At 41.5% G+C, this 8602-nt stretch overlaps 1 long non-coding RNA gene across 1 annotated transcript; it reads left to right on the top strand.

The window, feature by feature from the left end:
• Positions 1-1209: 1209 nt before the first annotated feature.
• LOC140593613 (uncharacterized) lies at positions 1210-8295 on the top strand. Its single transcript, XR_011994025.1, has 3 exons — positions 1210-1555; positions 2592-4269; positions 7929-8295. It is a non-coding gene; the product is annotated as an uncharacterized lncRNA (long non-coding RNA).
• Positions 8296-8602: the final 307 nt, after the last annotated feature.

Raw genomic sequence — 8602 nt, 5'->3', positions numbered from 1 at the left:
TTCAAAAAAGTGGTTTTAAAAGCACAGCACCAACAAAGCTAATAAAATAATGACATAATCAGATTACTACTTATTATGTATGTGCTAACTCATTTTTCAAAAATATGACTAATAAAAAACTTTATATTATTGTATTACATCTCGTAGTCAACATGCTGTACATAAAAAATCTTACCAGTTGTAATTCAAAGTGTACCGTTCACCAAATGTAAAGCTGGAAACATAAAATAATTGCAAAATACTTTTGATATGAATGATTTCAAAAGCACGTTTCCTGTAGCTGTGAGAGAACATGGGTTTCGCTAGAGCTAAAGAACAGGAAATGTGATACATTCCTGGGAGATATTAAGGTGGAGTCTGTATGAAAAGTTTATCAAAACATAATAAACCACAGCCATCATTATGGATCACAATGGATTGCTTGAATTTCATAGAATAAAAGACTGGATATGTGAGCCTTTTCATGTAGACACCTACCAGTTTGCTATGAAAATAAAGGAAAAGGTTCCACAGTGTTTCCAAGTTGTACAAATGTTAAAATTTTCAAAACTTTAAGTGCAGCCACCAAATCAGTTTAGACTGTGATACACCTGTCAGGTGGTTTCAGCCAATGAGCTTCCACATTGTTCTTGAGTTTGAGCAGTCGGATGAATGTAACGGAAACTGAAGATATGTCTGTGCCAAACTGCTACACAATGGACCGCTGTGGAATTAACTGAGAGAGAGGAGGAGGAGAGCGCAGAGGAAGAGCAGGAGGAAGAGCTCACCCAAGAAGACAAACAGTACTGAAGAAAATTTGGGCTACAGCAGTTTGGCTTCCATAAAATGATGTTTTAGAAATGAAAACAGGTAAGGTGATTGTTCCATTGTTGCACTTTATGTAATCCTTATTGTTGGTTCTTCAATGGAGTATGCATGCTGACTGTTACATATACAGTAAAGGAAATATTCTGTGTTCTTACAGAGTATAGATATGTAGCCCTGTTAATAAAACAGTTCAAGTTCGTGCCTATTTTGGACAAGATGTTTGTTTAAAATGTTGTGTTAAAAATGTAGTTTGTGTTATTTGAAATATGTCATTACTGTTTTATTAAAGTTTTGTATTTCAATGTATTTTATTTTCTGTCTGTCATTGATTGGTATACAAAATGTTTGAGGTACTGTAATTGGTGGAGGAAGAATTGGGGGAGGGTGTGGCGAGAGGAGCGGAGAGAGCGCGAAGGGGGAGAAGGAAAATGGTGGAGTTAGTGTGTGTTCGGGATGACATAAAGTATTGATAAATACATAGTCCATGTGTTTGTGGAAAAAACTTTAAAGCCAGTGGCGTATGTGTGCTGTGAACGGACAGTGAACGTGCTTATGTCCTCCACTTGGTTATTACGGTCCTTAAACACCATTCGTAAGAGTAGGCTAATGTTAGCTCGCCATTGCGGGGAGCTGACGCCATCATAGAGGCTGAACAGGCGCTAGCCCAGCGAGCTGTGAAGTTGGACTGCTGCAGAGTGGAACAACCGAGGGGACTGTCGTCCACACGCGGCCGGAGGACCAAGAGAGGGTCAGTGGTGGATTTGGCGTAGTGTGGCTCGCTACCACACTACGCCAATGCTTAATGAGTTTATGGGTTTATGGGACTGATTCATATTATAATTGTGTTATATTTAAATTGTGATTGTTGACTGTATTGTGAGGGATTTGCAAATAATCAATTGGGTAAGCATTTAATTAATATATACTGAGGGGCTATACATCCTAGCAAACTAGAATTAGACATATTTATTTGGGAAGTATTAAAATAACTCAGGGAGCGCCATAATAGGTTTGTTAGGGGTGCTACAGATACATGACCCCCAAGGGGCAGCTACCAGAATGACCCTGACATGGGGAGCAGAAAGATCTTTAAAAACATTGTTCTCATGTACACTGATCTGTTCTTCAGAAGTGTACAATATTTGATAGAAGTCTTTAAATATGTTATTAATATCTTGATGGTCATGAGTAAGTCCACAATGGGATATGATTCTAGAAATGATATGGAATACTGAAGACAGCCTCAGCTGGTGAGCAAGAAGCATTTTCAATGACAGTGTTTTCTAAATGATCACAAGAGATTTCAGTTTTGAGAATTGTGTCTAAAGTACAGGACTGGGTGTAGTGTTTTGCAAAAAGAATGTTATAAATTTGCAAAGTCCAAAGCAGAAAATGTGCTTGTGATGTTACTGACTGGGTTAAAGATCTGAGCCCAGTTTCCCAAAACCTTCTTTAATATCCTGGGTGGTCCATATTGTGGATCTTCAGATGGCTGAAGAGGCCAATTCTTGAACCACAAGCCTTGTCACAATGTGGACATGGATATGAGGTGCTGGGGGTAGGGTGTGGGGCAGCCTGTTTGGCAGTGACTCTCTCCTTTCTTTGCTGCCGTTTGACTTTGGCAGCCTGTCAGAGATTGTCCTCCAGTAGAGTGGCTCCTTTATGAAGGCTGTTTCTCTATGTGCTTCTGTTTTTAGCTGTATCTTCCCGGTTTGAAATGTTTATTTGAAATTTCTTCAAGTTGGTTTTGATGTTGTCCTTGTTGCACTTTTTCTGTCCTCCAGGTGCATGCTGGCTGGCAGAGAGCTCTGAGTAGAGGACCTGTTTTGGGAGGCGTGTGTCAGGCATGTGTATTACATGACCTGTCCATCTTAGCTGGTATTTTATGATGGTGGTGGTAATATTGTCACAGTTTGCCTCCTCTAGGATGCTGACGTTAGTCCGCCTCTCTTCCCAGCTGACACGCAGAATCTTACGCAAACACCTTTGGTGGTAGGATTCCAGTTCTCTTAAATTGCTGCTATATGTAGTCCAGGTCTCTAACTGCTTTATGTACCAGTAGCTTGGTTTTTAAAAGAAGATCACAGCTTTGCAAAGGCCCCACTAGCACAGCAGATATGGTAGTGTATCTCATGGTCGATGTCTGCTCTTGAGGAGAGGTGGCTTCCCGCATAGGGAAAATTATCCACAGTCTCAAGACATTCACCATCAATTGTTATTGTTGGTGGGGATGTAGAATGGTCTGGTGGGGGCTGATGGAGAACCTTTGTCTTTTTGATGTTCATAGAAATCTGTAGGCCCTGGCAAAAGCATTCAGTAAGCACTGGAGATCTTCTTCTGTATGGGCTACAATAGCATTGTCATCTGCATGTCATCTAATGTAGCTCCATGATGGATGAGTAAAACAGTTTGGACTTGGCTTTGGAGCGATTTACATTGAACAGCCTTCCATCAGTTCTATATATGATCTGGACAACGGTGGATAAATTGTGTCCAATAAGGTGGAGGATAGCTGCTATGAATACTGTAATCAGGGTGGGAGTAATGATGTTTCAACTCTGAATGGTTCAGTCTGACTGCCATTATAGAGAACAGAAGCTGCAAGAGCCTTAGTATTCTGATATATTTTTCTGGGCATCCACATTTTAACAGGAATTTCCAGAGGAGGTGACAATGTGCAGTTCCAGGAACTACACAGAAAAGGGTATCACAACTGTCCTGACACATTTCCACATATGATAACCATCCAAGGGCAGGACCAGCAATCAAATACACCTCTATCCCTATATATACCACTATATCTATATATACCACTCAGGAGATGTGCCCTGTACGTTTCCTAGAGTTTTTCTTCCCACATATCAGGAAAAAAAATCACCAGGAACTCAGCTTTCTAATCTTCAGAAACAGTTTCCAAACAGTTTCCCATGTCAGCCCAAGTGCATCCCATGCGGGCCCCACATGGTCAGCAAACAATTCAACCACCTGTTCTGACCACGTCTTCGGTAATCTTCCGCCATCTATCAGCTTCCCTTCTGGACTCACCACTGCATAGGCCGTGGGCGGCTCCCCATTTTCATGATCATTTTCCACACCCCCTCCCAGGGGGTCTTCCTCCAAACTCTCCCTGGGTTTTGATAAGGCCTGAGTCACTTCTACGCAGCTGTGTTCGTCTTCCTCAGTTTCATTGGGGAGCAGTGTAGCCAGATTAAGTGTGCTGCATCGTTCTATGGTCACGTTAGCTATGGTTATCAGCACATTCTGATAATGTGTAAGCTGGGCGACTGTCAGGTGTGATGGTTTCACCTGTGTAAGGATGGTATACACAGCGTGGGAGGCAGGAACCTGGACCGGATGCATCTGCACTAGATCTGACAACATGAGAACCACTTCTACTGCCACAGCCACCGCTCTAAGACACACCGGGAGTGAACACACGACAGCATCTAGTTTTCTGGAATAGTAAGCTACCGGCCTAAGCCGTCCTCCGTGACTCGATTAAGTCAAAGACAATACTGTATCATGCTATGCAAATATACATCCAGCACCAATGGTCTACAAGGGAGTGGGTGGTACCAGGAACTGCACAGAAAAGGGTATCGCAACTATCCTGACACCTTTCCACATATGTTAATTATCCAAGGGCATAGGGCTGGGCGGTATACCTTTTCATACCGAAGTTTTTTTTTTTTAATGATATTCATTTTTCATATACCCCAATACCGGTGAGTGTGTGCGTACAAAGCGTCGGGAACACAGAGCGGTGGAACGTCCCGCCGCGGGACATTGTTTGAGAGGGGGATTGTTTTGCGGTGGTACCAAACAAGCTGTATGCGTCTGCATGAGAGCGGCGGAAGCACGGCCTGTGTGTGTTGAGCGGTGAACAGCATGAACGAAGAAAATGTCACGTACAAAGAGGAACTTCTTCCGAAAAGAGGGGCCATGTCGGTTGTGTGGAAATACTTCGGCTTTAAAAAATCTGACGTTGATCAAACAACCATAATATGTAAATGTTGTCGGGCTAAAGTTGTAGCCGCAGGAGGCAACACAAGCAATTTGCTTCACCACCTCCGCCTGCAAGCCATATTGCACTTTTTATATTTTTGATACTTGAATACAGTGTACTGTTCCTGGGGTTGAGCAATAGTATTATTTATGCAAGTTGCATACTTTTAGTTTACTATTTATTATTTGTTTAAATGTGTGTATGAATATACCTCATCTTGAAGCAAAGTCCGTATGGAGGCAAGTTGCCTTAGTGAAGGTTTAGTTCACAGGTCGGCAATTAGCGGCCCCCGGGCCACATGTGGCCCGCAAGCAAAAACATCTGGCCCGTGAGATTGTTTGAACTAGAGAATGAAAATAAATAAATGATATTTTTTAAAAATCAGACTGACAGTCTCAAAAAAGCTCTTTATTTGGAAACCTCATTTTTCAGAACAGAAATATTTCAAACGATCTAAATTCTTATTTGTTATATCTGGATACGAGGGTGAATAAGCGCATCAGCGAGGTGCAGAGCGAACGCTCAACATGCAAAAACAAATGACGTCAGCGGACAGCGTCTGGTGCTGAAATTCCAATAGTCTCTAAAACACAAGTTGTCACTCAAACAACGGACATAGGCGTCATATTATTGTGAAAATTAAAACACTTCTTTCAAACAGGCCAGACATCAAACAAATTAGCCATTGTTTTGGTTGTGGCCCGCCATGTAATGGCTTGGAAAAAATCTGGCCCGAGGCCAAACTTAATTGCCGACCCCTGGTTTAGTTGTTTAAGAAGTTTTCAAGTTAAACTTCTTTTATATTTTAAATACTTGAATACTACCTGGTTGGACTTGAAGTAATATTATTAATGTTTCACAAAGTGAAAAGTTTCACTCCTTTTGTATTTATCTGTTTTAGGTAATTTGCCTTAATGAAAGTCCAGTGGATAAAGTTTTCATTTTGCAGTTACAGGGGACATATTGTTTACATTGTAGCCAGCTTAAAGATGTTTTCAAGTTGCAAAACTTGCACAATAAAGTGTTGTGTATTTTGACTGCAAGTCATGAATTCTGATTTCTTAACCTCATTACAATTATGAGTGCCACTGTCACCTCTTTGTGAACAGCAGCATTTTGTGAGACCAATCAAACCTGGGTTAATACTAGTCCGGTCAATGTAAGCCAATATACTGCAGTAATTATTCTCTAATTTATTAGGAAATGGGGTTAACACCTAATCATGCATGGAAAAAAAAAAATACCGTCAAATACCGTGACATCGATATAATTTTGAAAAATACCGTGATATAAATTTTTGGTCATACCGCCCAGCTCTACAAGGGCAGCACCAGCAATCAAATATACCCCTACCCTTCTAAATCATATACCACACAGGAGACTTGTCCTGTACTTCTCCTAGAGTTTTTCCTCTGACTTGATGTCCACATGCTATAAAACCACACATTAGGAAAAAACCACCAAGAGCACAGATCCCAAATCTCCAAAAACAGTCATAACTGAGCCAGCAAAACTTCAACATAAAACAAGAAAAAGCTGTAAGGTCCTTTTTGGTCAGAGTCTTTCTCATGATGGTGGGTAAATCTGGGATGGCTCTTCTGATCCTCATGACTTGTGCGCATATTAAAATGGGGCAGATGTGTGGAGGTGGAGACTCATTGACTTACCCTATGGTGTAAATTGAACACTATTAGAGTTAATAAAGATTAATACTGTAAAAACAACACTCACTGCACACTGTAAAGTGTTAAAGGTAACCGATAGAAGGTGTGCATCAGTAGAGCGTAAGGTGCTGGTGGGTTTGTATAAGCTGAGAAGATCCGCGAGGTAGATGGGTGCTACACAGCAAATGTGCAAGTGTTAAATTATCATATCATATCATATGTGTTTACAAAGTGTGTTTTAATAAGTTTACATGTGTATAAAGTGTATGGGAGGGGTATTTTAAGGCTTAAACTATATTTTTAAGAAATGATCATTTATATGGTCTTTCAGTATATTCCGGCTTTTCACCTTTCACTGATGGGTCTGGAACATAACTTCCGCGATAGGCGGGGATCACTGCAATTTGAACATTTATTTATTTTATTTTATTTTTATTGTCTTTTTTTAAATTTGCAAGTCTGTTTAGTTTCAAAATTAAAAAGGCACGTGTGTCACAGGGTACTTGGCAGCAGTCAATCCACAAAAACTTGTGAAAGTGACTATCAACGAGTGTTCTCACGTGTTCATTCCACGTGTGTAGAATTTTGTATAAGGGCCCACACACCTTCTTCGTACCGGGGCCCGGATTTTCTCTCGGCGGCCCTGATGAGTGGGGTAACCCTCAGAAGGAATCCTCAGAGGCTGCAGCCACTGCTTCAGCTAAAAACCCAGCTCATTACAAAAAGCATCACAGACTGGACCCTCAGCCTTCATAGCATTTTGGAGCTTTGTCTCCATCTGCAGGCTACATTTAGTTTAAGCTATTTCATATTAGGAAACAATGATATTGTACAGTATGTGACAGAGAAACATCCATCCAACTGTCTGTCCCATTTTCATAACCACAACTTGTTCCTTGAAGCACAAGGCATGGTGATCTATACAAAATAAATCACTAGCAGGTTAAGCTTCCCTGCAGACAGGCAAAGTTTTTAGCTCCCCTTTCACTCACAGGCCCTTAGAATCACCCTAACTCCCCCTTCACTGTGTTGTGAGCAGATTTGCAGTATTTGTTTTGCATGTGCTTTCAGGATTTGCATCACATCTGTCAGTTTACAGCATTTGGAAAATCTAGTGTGGGTATCATCATTTTGACTAAAGTGTTGTCTGAATTTTCAGCACATCTAATAAATTGCCACATGTTTTGTTAATGTAGAGCATATGTGTTGTCATTTGATTAAAGACCTTGGAGATACTGAGCACACTGCCTGGATCATTAGGTAAAAAAGCAGCCGGGCACAATGAATAAGAAGACATCAAAAAGTATAGGGCTTGGACAAAACAGCAGTTCTTCACGGATCCCAGCCCTTCCACTTGATGTTTACATGCACTCCCACATTTCCCTGTTCATTAGATAACTGTTTTCTCAGCACTTTGCAGTGTGGGCTGATACTTCAGTCTCTTTTTGCAGGTGATGCTATAGCTAACAGACTGAGTGGAGAGAGCTGCACAGCATAAAGTCAACATCTGGAACACTGGACACCTTGAACTTTGATTTACAAAAATGAATTCAATTGCCTGTCACAGGATGTGTTCTTTAGTTCTCTTTTTGATGTTTTCTCCTGTCATTGCTATGGTGACGAGCTCCACTGAGCATCAGGCAGCAAATGGGAGTCCAAGCAGTGCAACTTTTGTACTTTTTACCAGCCACGGTAACAAGCAAAGAATGAAGTCTGCTGGCAATTCGGAGCTGGCCATGAAAATATCTGAGATTCCACCGAAACCTTTGCCGCAAATCATGCTCCCCGGGAACATGACAGCCGATGCTCTAAAGCCGCCACTTGTTGCTGCCCAGGTGGCCCCAATACCAAGGCGATTTGTGGATATGGACGTTTGTAGAGGTTACTATGATGTTGGGGGCAAATATGATCCGACCTTTTTTTGCACCAATAGCACATACAAATATTGTTGTGGGACCTGCCACTACCGCTACTGCTGTCTGCACCAGAGCAACCGCTTGGATCAGGACTCCTGCCAAAACTACTACCGTCCTGTATGGGCCAACATACAATCACCTGCAACCCCAGCACCAGGCCAACAATCTGACTCACACCCGCAGCAGAACAGCAGCACCATGTACATCAT

The sequence above is a fragment of the Paramormyrops kingsleyae genome, chromosome 12 (genome assembly GCF_048594095.1).
Source record: "Paramormyrops kingsleyae isolate MSU_618 chromosome 12, PKINGS_0.4, whole genome shotgun sequence".
Taxonomy (NCBI): domain Eukaryota; kingdom Metazoa; phylum Chordata; class Actinopteri; order Osteoglossiformes; family Mormyridae; genus Paramormyrops; species Paramormyrops kingsleyae.
Note: the sequence above shows the minus strand (reverse complement) of the source record. Positions and strands in the feature narration are given on the sequence as shown.